At 34.6% G+C, this 18,812-nt stretch overlaps 1 long non-coding RNA gene across 2 annotated transcripts in view; it reads right to left on the reverse strand.

The window, feature by feature from the left end:
- LOC108539518 (uncharacterized) overlaps nt 1-17,717 on the reverse strand; it is a 73,972-nt gene extending 56,255 nt beyond the window's left edge. For both annotated transcript variants that reach the window (XR_001888402.1, XR_001888403.1), the window contains exon 1: nt 17,614-17,717. This is a non-coding gene — a long non-coding RNA (uncharacterized LOC108539518). The remainder of the gene's footprint in view (nt 1-17,613) is intronic.
- Nucleotides 17,718-18,812: the final 1,095 nt, after the last annotated feature.

Here is an 18,812-nt window from a genome sequence, read left to right on the forward strand (position 1 = left end):
ATGGTATTAATGCCCTTATAAAAGAGTCTTGAGTGAGCAATTTGCCCCTTCCACTATGCTGAGGACACACCTAGGAAGTGCCGTCTATGACAACTTAGTCTTCACCAGACGTCTAATCTATTGGTACCTTGATCTGGGACTTTGCAGGCCTGAGAACTGTAAGCAATAGATTTCTGTTGTTTATAAATTACCTCAAGTATAAGGTATTTTATTATGGCGTCTCAAATGGATTATGACTCCAATATTACAGTTGTCTTGATCTTTACCAATTTTGACTGTCTTGAAATCATATAATCATTTACCATGATTGTTCCAGCTTTGTTTTCCTTTTCAAAATTATTTTGGTACTTCTTGATATTTTGTATTTTATACAAAGTTTAGAATCAGCTTATCAGTTTCTAAAAACATAAAAGTCCTATTGAGATGCTGATTGGGATAGTGTCGAATCTTTAGATCAGTTTGGAGAAAATTGACATCTTCACACAATTGAATCATTCTATTCTTAAATACGATTGTATTAGTCATCCTGGGCTGCTGAAACAGACTAGGTGGTTTAAGTAACAGAGATTTATTTTCTCACATTTTTGGAGGCGAAACACCAAGAACAAGGCGTTAGTAGAATTGGATTTTGGTAAGGTTTCTCTTGACTTGCAGACAGCTTGCAGATAGCTGCTTCTCACTTTGTCCTTACGTGGCTTTTTTATCTGTGTGCACGTGGGAAGAGAAAGAACTCTCTTGTGTCTTGTCTTCTTTCTATAAAAACACCTTTCCTATTGAATTAAACCCCCACCCTTATGACCTCATTTAACCTAATTACCTCCTTAAATGCTGTATCTCAAAGTACAGACACATTGGGGGTTAGGGCTTCAATATATGACTTGAGAAGAGGCACAATTCAGTCCATAACATTCCACTTTCTGGCCCCCCCAAAATCATGTCCTTCTCATATGCAGAATACATTCACCCCATCTCAACAGCCCCACTAGTAAATTAGTTATAGAGAAACCTGAAATAAATTTATCCTGAGGCAAAATTCCTCTCCGGCTGTGAGCTGGTAAAACCAAGATTTTGTGCTTCCAAAACATAATGGTGGGGCTGGCATAGGATGGATATTCCCATTCCAAAAGGGACGAGTGGGAAAGAAGAATGGGCAGCAGGTCTTAAATAAGTCTAAAACCTAGCAAGGCAAATTTTACTGGATCTAAGGCTCGAGAAAATTTTTCTTTGGCAGGCTGTTCTGCCATCTGGTCCCGTTGGGACAATGGTCCTACCTTCTGGGCCCACTGGAGCAGTAATTGCACCTTCTTGTCACTACACAGTGCTCCTGCCTTCCTGACCACAGGCAGAAACATTGCTCCTGAGGATCTGGGCTGGTGCAACTGGATTAACTGAAGCATTCGCTACACCCTCTGAAACCAAGGAGGTGGTCAGGTTTCTGAAACTGGTGGGTTGGCAGACTTGACCACTGAGACTGTGTGTCATGAACCTGTTGTGGCAGTGGCAGCCCTATCAATGTCTGAATTGTCCTTAGTGTTACCTTTTCTTACTTTTTAAAGGATAAAGCATGTTCACAGCCAGGTAACACTACTGTTCAGTCCTGGCTTTTGCAGAGGTAGCTAATTAAATACACGGTAATTTCTTCTTGGAATAATTATCCAGGAACAACCCATGATGGTCTTTCACACTTTCTTCTTCTTCTTTTTTTTTTTTTTTCAATATAGATATACTGAAAAATTTCCAAATCTTCTAATCTGGTTCCTTTTTACGTAACAATTCCTTCTTTAATTCATATCCTCACAAATTTTACTATAAGCAGTAAGGATAACTCAGGCTTTTCCTCCAACACTTTGCCTAGAAATATCCTCAACTAAATATCCAAGTTCATCACAAATAAATTCTACCTTCCACAAAATATTAGAACACCATTCAGTCAAGGTCTTTGCCACCATTTCCTCCAATTTTCAATAACATCTTCCTCATTTCTGTCTGAGACATCACCAGATCTACTTTATTGTTCATACTTCTACCACCATTCTGTTCATGCTGATATATGTATTCTCTAAATAACATACATTTTCTCTATAGCTGTCCTATTTTCTTTCTGAGTTCTCACCAGAATCACCTTTACGATCACATTTCTTGAAGAGTCCCTTCAAGGCAATCTAAGCTTTCTCTAACATGCACCTCAAAATTCTTCCAGCCTCTACTCATCACTCAGTTGCAACGCCACTTCCACATTTGTAGGTATTTGTTACAAAACCATTCTATCTCCTGGTACTAAAATCTGTATTAGTCAGCTCAGGCTGGCATCACAATATCAAAGACTAAGTTGCTTAAACAATTTATTTTCTCTTAGTTCTGGAGTCTCAATATCCAAGATCACAGTGCCATCGGAGTGGGCTTCTGGTGAGAAATATTTTCCTGGCTTGAAGATGATTACCTTCTTGCTGTGTTCTCACATGGCCTTTCCATGCAAGCATGGGAAATGAGGGAGCTCTCTGGTGTCTCTTTCTTTTCCTAGACAGCACCAGTTCTATTGCATTAGAGTTCCATCCTTATAACCTAATTTAACCTTATTTACCACCTTAAAGTCCTTGTCTTCAAATACAGTCTTGCTAGGGGTTAGAACTTAAACATACGAATCCTAGGGGAATGCAATTCAATCCATAACAATGATTTACATTTCTAGTTGGTGGATATTCATTAATTTCTTTCATCAGTGATTTAAAGTTTTCAGTACACAGATTTTGTATATATTTTAATTTTGAAGGAATACAGTTGTTCCTAATGTTCCTTATTATATTCCTTATTAGCCTTTTAATGTTAGTAGAATCCTTAGTGATGGCCTTTCATTTTTGATATTAATTTGTATCATTTCTACCTTTTGTTTTAAATTAACAGATTTTATTTTATTGATTTTCTTTATTGATTTTATGTTTTCTATCCCACTGATTTTATTCTGATCATTTTTTTGTTTTCTTCAACTTACTTTGGGTTTGATTTACTCATTGTTTTATTTCTTTCTTATGCAAAACTAGGGACATTGATTTGAATTATTTTCCTTAAATAAGCATTTAATGCTATATATTTTCTTGTAAACATTGATTTAGCTGTACCTCACATATTTTGGTGTGTTTTTATTTTCATTTGGTTTGACGTAATTTCTAGTTTTCTAGTGAACTTTCTTAATTTGTATGTTATTTAAAACTGTGTTTGCTTAATTTTAAATAGTGAGAATATTTGCAGTATCTTTAATCATTTAATTCTGGTTAATTACATTGTTACTATAGAGCATATTTAAATGATTTGAACTTTTTAAATTTATTGAGCTTCTTTTTTATTATGTAGAATATAGTCTTTCTTGGTAAATGTTCCATGTTTAGTTGGAAAGGATGTATATTTTGCTGTTTTCAGTTAGAGCATTCTACAAACATCAATTCAGCCTGGTAAGTTGATAGCGTTTGTTGTTTATGTCTTTTATATACTTATTGATTCTATGTCTACTTCTTCTGTCGATTACTGAGGAAACTGATGACATCTCCAACTGTACTTGTGTGTGTGTGTGTGTGTGTGTGTGTGTGCGCCATGTGTTTTACTTCTATTACGTTTTGCTTCATGTATTTTGGACTTCTGGTTTTTGGGGTACGTATACATTTAGGTTTTTAAAAATTCATTGACCTCTTTATAGTTATGAAACGCCACTCTGCATCTCTAGTAACATTTCCTGTTCTGAAGGCTATTTTGTTTGATTCTAAGAAACAACTCTTTCATTTCATTAGTGTTTTCATGGTATATCTTTTATATCCTCTATATTTGAAATAGGTTTCTTGTAGATAGCCTAGAGTTTAGTGTTATTATGTTTTTTAATCCTCTGACAAAATGGATCATTTCACTTAACTTTTTTTTTTTTTTTTTTTTTGAGACAGATTCTTGCTCTTGTACCCCAGACTGGAGTGCAGTGGCACAATCTTGTCTCACTACAACCTCTGCCTCCTCGGTTCAAGCAATTCTCCTGCCTCAGCCTGCCAAGTAACTGGGACTACAGGCATGCGCCACCACACACAGCTAATTTTTGTATTTTTAGTAGAGACGGGATTTCACCATGTTGGCCAGATGGTCTCGATCTCTTGACCTCGTGACCCACCTGCCTTGGCCTCCCAAAGTGCTGGGATTACAGGCGTGAGCCACCATGCCCAGCTGACTTAACTATTTGATTTGACTATTTACTTTTAACATAATTATTGGTACATTTGGTTTAAATCTGCCCTATTGCTCTTCATTATGTATTTGACATAACTTTTCCTTTTTTTCCCTCTCATCTTGTCGTCATTTAGATAGAATATTTTTATGATCCAATTTTACTTCCAATATTGGCTTATAGCTATAATTCTTTGTTTTTTTTTTTTTTTTTATTTTGGAGATGAGTCTGGGTTTTACAATATTGATATTTAACTCATGGCAGTTTCCTGTTTCATTTAAGGTGTAAGAAACTTATAAAAATAGACTTTGTTTCCCTGTCCTTTGGGAAATCATTGTCATATATTTTACTTCTGTAGATGCCATAAACTTCCCAGTGCGTTGTTATTATTTTTTTAAGAGAATAAGTAGAAAAAATGTATTTTCTTATACAGTTCCATTGTGAAGAATGTTTTTATTCCTTTCTATTGATCCAACATCTGTTATCATTTTCCTTTTTCCTGAAGAATTCTCTTTGATATTTCTTGTAATTCAGCTCTCCTGGCCACAAATAAGCTTTTCAAAAGTTTTCATTTTTTTTTCCATTTTGAAAATGATTTTTTTGTTTATAGAAATTTAGGGTGATTTTTTTAATACTTTCAGTACTTTAAAGGTGGTATTCTCTTCTTCTGTATTACATAAAATTTCACAAGAAGCCAGCTGCTATTCTTATTTTTGTTCTTCTTTATGTAATGTGACATTTTTTTCCTCTGGTAATTTTAAGGTATTCTCTTTATCACTTTTGGTTTTTAGTAATTTGATTATCATATGCTGTGTGTGTGTGTGTGTGTGTGTGTGTGTGCATGCGCACATGTGAAGTCTTCTGCTTGGTGTTTGTAGCGGTTTTTGATCAGTGAGTTCATAATTTTTATCAAATTTGGAAAACATATAATCATAAGGTAAGAGTAAAGGCAACCTACACAATTAATAATTAGGTGAGAGATGAGGAGAAAGCGTGCCATGACAGATTTGAATTTAAATATACAGTTAAACTTAAAGCTAATCCTGACACAGGAATATCTCAATAAGTAATTGATCAGAGCCAATTTGATTTAAATTTTATCTACCTCAAGCTCGAACTAGGAAATTCAGAATAGTTTTCTAGCAAATATCGAAAATTATACTGTCAGATAAATCATACATTTTATATTGTTTTTCTTCACAAACCCAATTTTAGTTTTCTGATAATATAAACAACTTGGTGTTTACATTTTAATTATCTGTTTAATTTCTTCAAAAAAGAAGACATACTTTAATCTTACCTTTTATTCAAGGCCTTCAATCTTTTATAAAATTTGTTAGTTATAATCTTAATAATCCTACTCCTTGCAAATTATACAATCATTAATTCCATGCTCAAGGATAAAGTCACCTTCACCTGATCAATATACAGTAATTGTTTGATATCTTTTATAGGCAAAGATAATTTGAATGAAATAATAAATATTGATTTATATCAATTACTGTAAGGTCTTTCATATGCTTAATTTACACATTCACAGTCAGAAAAAGTGATTCATGTTTACTATTTTGAGTTCCTGGGAAGATCTCAAGTTGGTACTCCATCTTTTAGAATGGGACACTATTTTAACAATAAGACTTTTGCCTGGGAAATGGCTCGGGATCTCAGCCCAAAGAGATTTTTATAAAACGCTTCTTCAAAAAAATTATAAAATAAAATTATTATTTTTTTAGGCCTTTAGAAATTTAGTTACCTATGTGCTGTGTTCATTTAGGTAGCAAAACAATGTTGCAAATTATAGCAGAGAATCTCAGATTTTCTCTGTTGACAGAAATATATGGTTTTAAATTAAGGTTCAATATTATGTGTTCCTTGACGTCTGGGAAAAACTGTGATGATCTAATGGTCTCAAGTTCCACTCTTTATGCTCCCACAGATGAGGTCTTTTGGTCAAAATACACTCTTTATCAAAGGGACTAGGCAAAGTGCCTGCTTATCCCTCAGTAGTAGGCTTCAGCTTTCTGCCTGCCCCTTTAATTATTCAAACAAACCAATAATACCCTCCCACGAGAATGAGCGCTTACCTCACCAACCTCACCATCTAGTTGCTGCAAAGTTTGCCTTCCATAGACCTTGTTTGTTCACCCTGTTCCCAAGTGAAATGTCCATGGTGGTTCTACCTCACATGCTATATTCTCTTTCCCTAGGCTGTCAGCATATGTGACTAATAAACTGCAGTTTGGCTCATCTGTTCAATGTTAGATGTTGTGTGTTTATAACCCTAGGGTAGAAATCTCTTTCTTATCAATGGAGTGAAGAGGAAGTGATCAAAAGGAAAAGATCAATTTTTAAAATTGTCTTCTCTTTGCTCGTGTGATGGAAAAACACATTTGTATTTATCCTGTTTCCATCCTATCTCCCTCTCTTTTTGTACTTTTATATTTTTTGGCCTCAGAAATTCCTTAGGGAAGAAAATAGAAATTGTTGGAAGTAAAACTACTTCCCAAAGTTTTGTGAAAGCCTGAGCTATACAGTTGAAGAGAATGAGCTAGAATAAAGGAGGATGGAATTATTTGACGCAGCAGGGATTAAAAAAGAGGTATTTTCTTCAGAGCCTATGGCTTTGAAGTTCACTTAGGAACTCCGAAACTTGTCTGATTGTCAAATATTCCAAAATATTTGAAAATATTTGTGAAATATATTTCATGTCAAGTCCTGTTACTGTGATACGGAAGCAGTAGTCATCGGTTTATGTGGACTATGAGGTCTTGGATAGGTATGAAGGGGAGAACAAATAGTCCTCTTACATAATTAAAACCTTTATTGGCCTACTGTAATGAGAACTATGTGTCAGATTTAAAGTGATTTAGGTAAAGAAATGGGAATTTCATTAATATACGAATTTATGGTTTACAACTTCCACAATTGCAGACATTAATTCATGTGCTTGAACTGGCCAATGAACAAGCAACCAATTACCAATTTTTTCTCCTGTGGCAATCTTTTCACATCTGAGTGAAAATTAGGAATTGCAACTGAGCAATTAACTTCTCCATTATAAAAAGGTATTGATACAATAGATATCAATAAAATACCAATGCATTGATATTTTAGGTTTCAGTGTCATTATGAAATGTATCACATAATGAGTTCAAAATATTAATGTCCATTTAATCAATTCCATTTTTTACTGTATCATTTGCAATGTCTGTAATAAAAATAGTACTTTCTATCATTTCCCATTCCTTCACCCCCTCATGCAAAGTAATATGTTTTTAGACTCCCTAAAGCCTTTCTACATTGAGGTGCATCAAACTGTAATTCTTACAAGTGTGAATAAAATGTGACAAGAGGATTACCTGGGAGTTTTATATTTGATATTTCACTCATCAACTTTTATGTTAAAATGGCATATTTCTAAAAACTATAAATGCATGAAACTTGCAAATATTAATGTTTTATATCTCAAAGGTGGAGCTCATTGTAGTAGTGAAATAAACACTGAATAAAGAGTCTGAAGACTTAGATCCATGTCCTGGGGTTTCACCAATTCCCAATCAATATGATCTTAAGTATAATTTCTTTAAGCTTCATTTTCTGCATCTATTCAATGAAAATTCAATAACTGTCTTACTAAACTCAGCAGTTATTGTGAGAATCAAAGAAGATAATGGGTATAAAAATATTCTGTAATTAGTGAAGTATTCTATAGATTTGGGTTGTTATTATCTATTCCAAATTTTCTCTTTATGGATGAGGAAACAAAAGCTTTTATTTCTTAGTCATCCAAGGAAAAAAAAAGTGAGAAAATATGGCAGAATAGAACATTTCTACTATCATCCTCAACGAGAATCATCAATTTTGACAACTACTCATGGATAAAAGTACCATTGTGGGAGTTTGGGGTTTTAGCAGAAATTTTCCAGCACAGTGTTGCAGCAAAAATTTAACAATAGACACAATAAGAGAGTAACAACAGTTTTACTTTACTCACATGACCATTCTTCCAAGATGGCACAACTCTGTGCTAAGAGCAGCCTGTTCAGCTCCCACTAGCCATGTGGAACATTGCCCAAGAGGCCCACTTTTTTTGCATGTCACCCAGAATACTTGGGTGATTGGCACAGCTATGTGGTTGGAAGAGGCTGAAAGCAGGGATGATGGGTCACAGACCCCCCTAACTGTCTATGGAATCCATTAGAAAGCTCACTCATAAGCTGCTTGAGATGTCTCATCTATGGATTCCCAAAAACTGGACCACGAGCATTTCAAGTGCCCTATGTACCTCAGCCTTTCTCCCCACGCTAGCTCCCTGAGTGTACTGCTGTAGACAACAAATACAAGTATCTCACACAAGCAGACAACTCAACTATGAGGGATTGGGAGAAGGCACACAAACTTGAGCATTTCTGAGAACATCTCTAAAGAGAAAAACTGGTTAAGGCTATTGCAACACAGCTTTGCTTCAAATAATTGAGAAAAGGCATACAATTTTTAGAATTCCCTCCAGGAGAAAACAAAAGGTGTGGAATGAGCACATATATAGAAAAGGTCTGAAAGAGTCTCACAATCCCTAGCTAGGAAAACTAATGAAGGAATTTTGCTTCCAAAGCACTTAACAAACACTGGAAAAGGTGACTGCATCTTCAAATATTCAAACACCTACACAAAGATACAAAACATGATAAAACAAAAAACAAAGAACCATGATACCACCAAAGGAACACAGCAATGTTACAGTACCAACCCCAGAGAAAAGGAGATCTACAAATTGCCTGGCAAGGGATTCAAAATAATGTCATTAAGGAAGCTCAACAATCTATAAGGGAACAAATAGACAATTCAAAAATATTAGACAACACAACATGATCAATAAGAGAATTTCAACAAAGGGATAGAAATAATCAAAAAAGAACCAAATGGAAATTCGGGAGCTGAAGAAAACAATGAAATTAAACAAAAATGTATTAGAGAGTATCAATAGCACAATTATCAACAGCAGAAAAAATCTGTGAACTCAAAAATGGGTAATTTGAAAATATCTAGTCAGAGAATAAAATGGAACAGAAAACCCAAAAAGTAATGAAGAAAGCCTACGGAATGTGTGGAACAGCAATAAGAGAGGTAACTTTTGAATTATGGAATTTTACCAAGGAGGAGATAGAGAGGTCCAGAAAGCTTACTGAAAGTAATAATAGCTGAAATCTTTCTAAATCTTGAGAACTATATTGACATTCACATACATAAAGCTTAAACATTTTCAGATAGATTCAACCCAAAAAAGACTTCACTGAGCCACATTATAATCAAACTGCTAAACATCAAAGGGAAAGAAGTTTGAAAACAGCAAAACTAAAGAGGGTGACCATATATAAGTGAACTCCCATAAGGATATCAGTAATTTCTCAGCAGAGACCTTGTAGACCAGAAGAGAGTGGGATAATATAAATTAAAATGCTGAAAGAGATAACAACTGTCAACCAAGAATGCTTCAGCCAGTAAAACTATCCTTCAGAAATGAAGGTACAATAAAGACTTTTCCAAACAAACAAAAGCTGAGAGAGTTCATTACCACTGAAGCTAACTTACAAGAAATACCAAAGGGAATTCTTCAAGCTGACCTAAAAGGATACTAATTACTAACATAAAATTTTATGAAAGCATAAAACTCACTGGTAAGGTAAGCACACAGTCAAATTCAGAATATTCCTACTATAATGGTGGTGTTTAAGTCACTTATAATTCTAGTATAGAGGTAAAGGACAAAGTGTTAAAAATAACTATGGCTCTAAGAATTTGTTGTGTATACATAATACAAAAAGGTACAAATTGTGACTTCGAAATCATAAAATGTGAGTGAAGGATAAAAGTGTAGAGTTTTTGTAGGTGATGAAAATTAAGCTGTTACCAGCTTAAAATAGACTATCATAGCTATAAGGTGTTTTATGCAGACCCTATGGTAACCATGAAGCAAAAACCTATAGTAGACATATAAAATATAAAGAGAAAGGAATCAAAGCATACCAATACCTAAAATCATCAAATAACAAAGGAAGTCAGCAACAAAAGAAGAAAATAACAAAGAATCTACAAAACGGCCAGCAACAAATAACAAAATGGCAATATTAATTCTCTACCTATCAATAATTACTTTAAATGTAGATCAATTACATTCTCCAACCAAAGACACAGAATGAGGAAACACACAAAAGAAAAAAAAAAAAAAAAAAAAGTGCCAAGTATCTGATGCCTACAAGAGATTCACTTCAGCTTTAAGAACACACATAGACCAGAAGTGAAGAATAAAAGAAAAAAGATATTCTATACAAATGAAAACTGCAGGAGAGCAGAGGTCGTTGTATTTTTATCAAAGAAAGACTTTCAGGCAAAAGGTGTAATAAGAGATAAAGAAGGTCATTGCATAGTGATAAAGGAGGGAATATAACAATTGTAAGTATATGTGTACCAACACTGTAGCATCTAAATATATAAAGCAATTATTAAATGACCTAATGAAAGAAATCGACAGCAATACAATTATAATATGACTTGAATAACTCACTTTCAACAACGGATATATCATCCTGACTGAAAATCAGTAAGGAAATATTGGCCACAAACTCCCCATTTATTGATTTATTTATTATTTGAAACATAGTTTTGTTCTTTTTGCCCAGGCTGGAGTGCAATGGCATGATCTCGGCTCACTTCAGCCTCCACCTTCCAGATTCAAGTGATTTTCCTGCTTCATCCTCCTGAGGCAGGAAATCCCACCTGTAATTAGCTGGGATTACAGGTGCGCCCAGCTAATTTTGTATTTTCAGTAGAGGTGAAGTTTCACCATGTTGGCCAGGTTGGTCTCAAACTCCTGACCTCAGATGATCTGCCTGCCTCGACCTCCAAAAGTGCTGCGCTTACAGGCGTGAGCCACTGTTCCCAGCCGGACACAAATTACACTTTAGACGAAATGGAACTAATGAACATGCACAGAACATTCTATGCAAGTGGTTGCATATTTTTCTCAAGCATACACAAAACATTCTCTAGAACAGATTATATGTTAAGCCACATTACAAGTTAAAGACTGAAATTATGTCAAGTATTTTTTTCTGGCTACAATAATATGGAACTAGAAAGAAATAACAGGAGGAAATTTGAAAAATGTATAAATATGTGGAAATTTAAAAATATACTCCTGAATATCCATTGGGTCAAAAAAGCATAAAGGAAATAAAAAATGTCTTGAGACAAATTTAAATAGGAACATAGTATACCAAAACTTGTCAAACATGGCAAAAGCAGTTATAAAGAGTCTTTTTTGATAATAATGTTTTACATAAACAGAAAAAGCAAAGATTTCAAACAACCTAACATTATACTTCAATAAACTGGAAAGACAAGAACAAACTAAACTCAAAGTTAGCAAAAGGAAAGAAACAGCAAAGATCAGCGTAGAAATAAGTGAAATAAAGACTAGAAAAGCAATAAAAATGATCGATGAAAGTAATAATTTGCATTTTGAGATGGCAAACAAAACTGAAAATCTTTACCTAGACTAAGAGAAAAAGAGAAGACTCAAATAAAATTAAAAATGAAAGAGGAGACATTACAACCCAAATAACACACAAATTCAAAGGGCCGTATTCATAATAAAACTATGAATAATTAAAAACCAAAAAAGTGGATAACCTAAAAGCAATAAATACCTAAAAATATACAACCTACCAAAATTGAATCAAGAAACAGAAAATATGCAGACTAATAAGAAGCAAGGAAGTAATCAGTAAATACAAAGCTCTCAATAAAGAAAAACAGTACCTGATGATTTCACTGATGAATTCTACTAAACATTTAAATAAGAATACCAATTGTTGCCTGTAATACCAGCACTTTGGGAGGCTGAGGTGAGTGGATCACGAGGTCAGGAGATCGAGATCATCCTGGCTAACACGGTGAAACCCCGTCTCTACTAAAAAATACAAAAAATTAGCCGGGCGTGGTGGCAGGCACCTGTAGTCCCAGCTACTCTGGAGGCTGAGGCAGGAGAATGGCGTGAACCCAGCAGGCAGAGCTTGCAGTGAGCTGAGATAATACCACAGCACTCCAGCCTGGGTGACAGAACCAGACTCCATCTCAAAATAATAATAATAATAGTAATAATACCAATCCTTCTTAAATTCTCACAAAAAATTAAAGACGAGGGAACACTTCCAAACTCATTTTATGAGGCCATCACTATGCTTATACAAAACCAGACAAAATACTATAAGAAAAAATATTACAGCCAACAGCTGTTATTCATATAGGTGCAAAAATCCTCAACCAAATACTAACAAGCCATATTTAACAGCAAATTAAAAAGATCATTCTCCACCATCCAGCAAGATTTATATCTGGGTTACAAGGATGGTTCAACATACATAAATTAATAAAGATGATACTTTGCATAAACAGAATGAAGGACCAAAATCATATGATCCTGTCAATAGATACAGAAAAGGCATTTTGTAAAATTTACCATCCTTTAATGATAAAAATTCATTTTCAACAAATTAAGTATCAGGGAATATACCTCATTATAATAAAGGCTATACATGGGAAGACTATAGCTAACATCATACTCAAATGAAAGCAAAGATTTTCCTCTAATATCAGAAACTAGACAAGGATGCCCACTTTACCAACTTCTATTCAACATGCTACTAGAAACCTTAGAGCAATTAGTTAAAAATAAAAGCATCGCTATAAGAAAAGAAGTAAAATTATCTGTTTGCAGATGACACAATCTTGTCTATAGAAAGCCTAAAGACTCCCTCTCCCCTGTCCTGAAAAACCTGGTAGAACTAATAAATAAAATGAGTGAAGTTTCAGGATCTAAATCAACATACAAAAACCAATTGTCCTGTTAATCCCAGCACTTTGGGAGGCCGAGACGGGCGGATCACGAGGTCAGGAGATTGGAGACCATCTCTGGCTAACCGTGAAACCTCGTCTCTACTCGAAAAATACAAAAAAAAAAAAAAAAAAAAAAAAAACTAGCTGGCCGGTGGCGGGCGCCTGTAGTCCCAGCTTACTTGGGAGGCTGCGCAGGAGAATGCGCGTAAACCCCCGGGAGGCGGAGCTTGCAAGTGAGCTGAGATCCGGCCCACTGCACTCCAGTCCGGTGACGAGCGAGACTCCGCCTACACAAAAAAACAAAAAAAAAAAAAAAAAACCAATTGTATTTATCTACACAAATGACAAAATATCCAAAAAAGAAATTAAGAAAATCATCTTGTTTATAATAGCATCAATGGGAATAAAACACACAGGATTGCATTTAACCAAGGAGGTAAAAGATGTCTACCCTTGAAACTATAATACATTGGTGAATGAAATTGAAAACAATGCAAATAAGTGAAAAGATATCTCATGTTCATGGTTTGGAAAAATTAATATTTTCAAAATGTCTATACAAATGGCATTTCTTATAGAAATAGAAAAAACTTCTGAAATTCATATGGACCCGCGAAGAACCCAAATAGCTAAAGCAATCTTGAATAAGAAGAACAAAACTGAAAGTATCAAACTTTCTGATTTAAAATTACATTACAAAGCTACAATAATCAAAACATGTGATACTGAGCTAAAAGCAAATAGAAAGGCAAATGGAACAAAATCGAATGCCCAGAAATAAATTCATATATATATGAGTTTATATATACAGTCCGTGAATCTTCAACAAGCTGCCAAGAATGCATAATCAGAAAATGATAGTGTGTTGAACACTATCATTGAACAAATGATGTTGGCAAGATTAGATATTCATATGCAAAAAAATCATGAAATTGGATGCATGTCTTATATGACATCCGAAAATCAACTCATTGTGAATCAAAGATTAAAATATTATATCTGACTCTATATTCCTAGAAGAAAATATGTGGGAAAAGTTCATGATATTGAACTTGGCAATGATTTTTTAGATATGGCACTAAAAGCACACGCAACAAAATCAAAAATAAACCAGGGAAACGTCATCAAAAGTAAAAAGTTTCTGCACAGGAAAGGAAACAATCAACAAAATAAGAAGGGAACCTATGGAATGTGAGAAAATATTTGCAAACCTATAAAGATTTAATATATTATCCTATACCTGGTTAATATCCAAAATATAGAAGGAGCTCATATAACTCAATAGCAGAAGACAAACCATCTGATTAGAAGTGAGCAAAGGACCTAAAAAAAGTTTTACCAAGAAGAGATATAAATGCCAGCAGGTATATAAAAAGGTGCTCAACATCACTAATATAAGAAATGGATATTAAAACCACAATGAGATATTATGTTACACTTGTTAGAATGGCTATTTTCAAAAGTAACAAGGTAACAATTTTGGTGAGAATGTGGAGAAAAGAGTACCATTATACCTTTTGGTGGGAATATGTTACAGATATTATGGAAATCTGTATGGACATTCTTCAAAAAATTAAAAAAAGAACTACCATATGATCCAGGAACCCCACTTCTGGGTATTAATTCAAAGGAACCATTAGTGGAAATGTAAACTCATACAACCACTATGGAAAACTGTGGAGATTCCTTAAAGAACTAAAAGTAGATCTACATTTTGATCTAGCAATCCCACTTCTGGCTATCTACCCAGAGAAAAAGAAGTCATTATACGAAAAAGATACTTGCACATGCATGCTTATAGCAGTACAAGTACAAAGCAGTACAATTTGTACAATGTTTATAGCAGTACAAGTACAATTGCAAAAATATGGAACCAAATGCCCATTCATCAACAAGTGAATGAAGAAAATGCAGTGTGTATATACCATGAAATACTACTCAGCCATAAAAAGGAATGAAAGAATGGCATTTGCAGCAACCTGGATGGAATTTGGAGACCATTATTTTAAGTGAAGTAACTCAGGAATGGAAAACCAGACGTTGTATGTTTTCCCTCATTAAGTGGGAGCTAAGCTCTGAGGATGTGAAGGCATAAAAATGATACAATGGACTTTTGGGACTCAAGGATAAGAGAATATACACTGGGTACAGTGTACACTGCTCAGATGATGGATGCACTAAAATCTTGAAAATCACCACTAAAGAACTTATTCATGTGACCAAACGCCACCTGTTCCCACCCAAACCAACTCTTGGAAATGGAAAATTTTAGAATAATATTTCATAAGTCTTTTGAATATTCTTTACCCTATATTTTATTCTTGCCCCTACATCAATCTCCACTGTTTATGTATAAAGTAAGTTAAAAATCTATCATTTTTCAGTGATTAAATATGTCTTTCATACCATGATTACTGCCAATTGTCCACTTGTGGCTACTAGAGGAATGAATTTTAAGGAACATGGGCAATTTTTAGTTGCAGGCATAAACACTAATTCCCCAGACTCCCTGAATATAGCAAAGTGATGTCAGGTCTGGATAAAATATGGCAAATGCTTTTGCTATGATTTTGTGCAATCTTCAAAAAGTTTTTTTTGTTTATTTTGTTTAACTAGAAAACAGTCTCTCAACTTTCTTTGCCATGAATTCTGCAGAGCTTAGACCATTATGTAGCAGATAATAAGATTTAATGAATACTTGTTAAATAAATAAAGTCTGGTTTTTATGATGTTAATTGAAACAAGTTATTGTTACTAAAAGTCTCTTCTGTGTACTAAAGAAAAAATACGGTTGATAAACTCAAATATGTTGTGGATCGACAATTTCATAAATGATATTGGGGATGCATAGAAAACAGTTCTTTCATGAGATTTTCTTTGTTGATGTCTAGAGAAGTGGAAGATGGAGTGGGAAGAGGCATGTGAGGAAGAAATATGAAAATTCAAATTTTATAATGAAAAAGAGCAAAAATTTACTCTGTAGGCCACAGATAGCAAGGAATTTCTGAAGGAGATAGAACATATGTGGACAGGAAAAACTAATGTTAGCAATAGAAGAATTATAGGAGATTTCTGAAACAAGGTATTTGCAAATAAACAATGAAAAGTACTGAAAACTGAAGATATAGAAAGAAACACATTTAGAGTTCTAAAAAGAAGAATTTCTCAAAGTTTTTTCTTTTAATATATGAAAATTGTTGTGTTTTCTACATGAACGTGTCTGCCATATGAAATGCAAAGCAGTATTAAGTTACTTTCTTGGTTTTATGCCTTTCAATAAAAGCCGAGGCCCCACTGGATAAAGAGTATGGCATTTGAAATAAAATTCTGGCCCAGTTGGTTATTTAACCTCTTGGAAACCCAGCTGCCTCCTCTTCAAAGCACAGATATAATCATGAGGTTTACTGAGATGATTGGATACCTAAGTACGCAGCCTAGTGGCTTGGCATGTGATCTTCCCTTTCCCTCCTTCCTTCCTATTTCCCTCCTAATCACTTTCTTCTCTTTTCTCTCATTCTTTTTTTCCTCTTGCCTGCCTTCCTTGAAGAAAGGAAAACTGCTCTGTACACAAAGGAACTTAAGAGCACTAAGGGAAAATTGGACTTAACCATAATTTATTCTCAATGTCCCTAATATTCCCTTAATACGGAAGCAAAAGCAATATGTGGTGTGGTCCCTCTATAATATTTGGGAAGAGTCAAGATTTATGCCCATATCACAAAGAGCCATATATAAAGGAGAAAATCCTGAATTAAATAGAAGCAAGTGTCATATAGTATAAAAAATAATGTCTGTGGCCTCGTGAGGAGGCAGAAAGACTGATCCTACCAATCAGTTGTAGTTAGAGCAGACTACTAGACTAAGACTACCAGATTAAGGCACTCTTTTCAGGAACATCACTTCTTCTCTTAAAGAATAAGAGAGGCAATTTTTACACAACTTATTTATGGCATCTCTGTATTGGACTGTGGTCTCATTTGTGCTTCATACTTATAAATAAAATAAGATGAATTATGTTAAGTAAATACTTGAACTGGAAAAGGATATACTTACTTTGAAAGAGTTTTTTAAAGATTGTAAATTTACTTAATCTGAAATTTCTGGAATCATACAAAATTGTGGAATAGGATATTTACAAGATTATCACAAAATTAAAACATTCCGGTTGAAAGAAAATTTATGGTTTTTTTCTACTTTATTACTACTCTCATCACTTCACTTCTGATAGTAAATTTGTGGGGTTTTTTTCCTCCATACCAAGCAATTCTCCACTTCTCCTCTAACACTGACTAGGTGTCCTAATAGAATATGACTCAGTTCTGACACTGTGCACCTGGAGTTAGTGCCAGATCCTTCAGGCTAAAGATTCAGCCCTGCAAGACTTTCTCCATTTCAGATACCAACTGCAAGTCCAGGTTCTTACCTGTGATTCTGGCTAGAAATGGAAGGTTCTCATCTCCCTCTCATGTAAAATAATTTGTCAGAATGGCTCACAGAACTCAGGAAAACAATTTACTTACCAGACTATCAGTTGATTATTAAAGAATACAACTCAAAAACAGCCAGATGGAACAGAAGCAGAGGGCAAAGTGTGGAGCTTCCATGCCCCTTCCAGATGGCCACCTTCCCAGTATCTCCTGTGTTCAGCAACCGGAAGCTCACCAAACACTTTTGGTTAGGATTTTCATGGAGGGCTCATTACTAGCTGTGGTTGATTAAGTCACTGGCCATTAATAATTAACTCAACCTCTAGTCCCTCACCCCTTTCTGGAGGTCAGGGAGAAGAGATGTGGGGAGAGGGAAAGTTCTAATCATTTAATCATTTGCTTGGGTCCCCTGGCAACTAGTCTTTGCTATGGGACAAAAGAAGGTGACAGCAGAGACCAAATCTATATTTTATTATGTAACACCAGTCCGGAAGGGAAAAAATGAAGTATAATGCTAGAGAGATGAGATAATTTTGATATTTATTTCTGTCCTTCTTTCAAACCCCATGTTACTGGCCAAAGAGTGTCAGCTTAAAATTAAACGTCCATCCCTAGGGAAACTTCTGCTATCTTAAGGAAAATGTAATTGAAAATGAAAAATACGACTTTTGTGTTTTGTTAGTTTCCTATCTTTGCTATAAAAAGACTTGAATATTTCATTAGACTTCTCACCCCAAGGATGTATCATGCTTCTTCTTAGAGGACATTGCAGCTGTTACAGTGTTTATGTCTAGGGGAATATTAAGATATATGAAGGTAATTATCAGGTTTGAAAACACCTTGGTAGAGTCTGAGATCTCACAAAATATGCAGAGACCCAGTGCATCAATATCCCATATTGAGAAGAATTGAAGTATGCATGCATAGACCTTCTCTGCCAATCTAGACTAGCTGTTAGAATATTTTTTTTAACCCAAACAACTGCAAGCATGCAGCAAGAATTAAATATACAGTTTTCATTCACATAACTTTTATTTCATGCTTCCTGCTTTACTATTCACGCATGTATGAAAATTGTTTTAGAGCCTAAATGGTGTGGTCTGTGTGTTAGCTTTCCATGTGGCATTGTAACAGAATCCTATGCCCTCTATAAAACCACCGATACTGGATATACACACAATGTTAAAAATAAATGTTACTCAGAAGGTCAGGGGGCCCACAAAAACAGATGTTCTGGCTTAGGGATCATCATTTAACTTGTTGGTATTACATCACTATTTTGTCATCTGGAT

The sequence above is a fragment of the Rhinopithecus bieti genome, unplaced genomic scaffold (assembly GCF_001698545.2).
Source record: "Rhinopithecus bieti isolate Rb0 unplaced genomic scaffold, ASM169854v2 scaffold_17984, whole genome shotgun sequence".
NCBI lineage: Eukaryota > Metazoa > Chordata > Mammalia > Primates > Cercopithecidae > Rhinopithecus > Rhinopithecus bieti.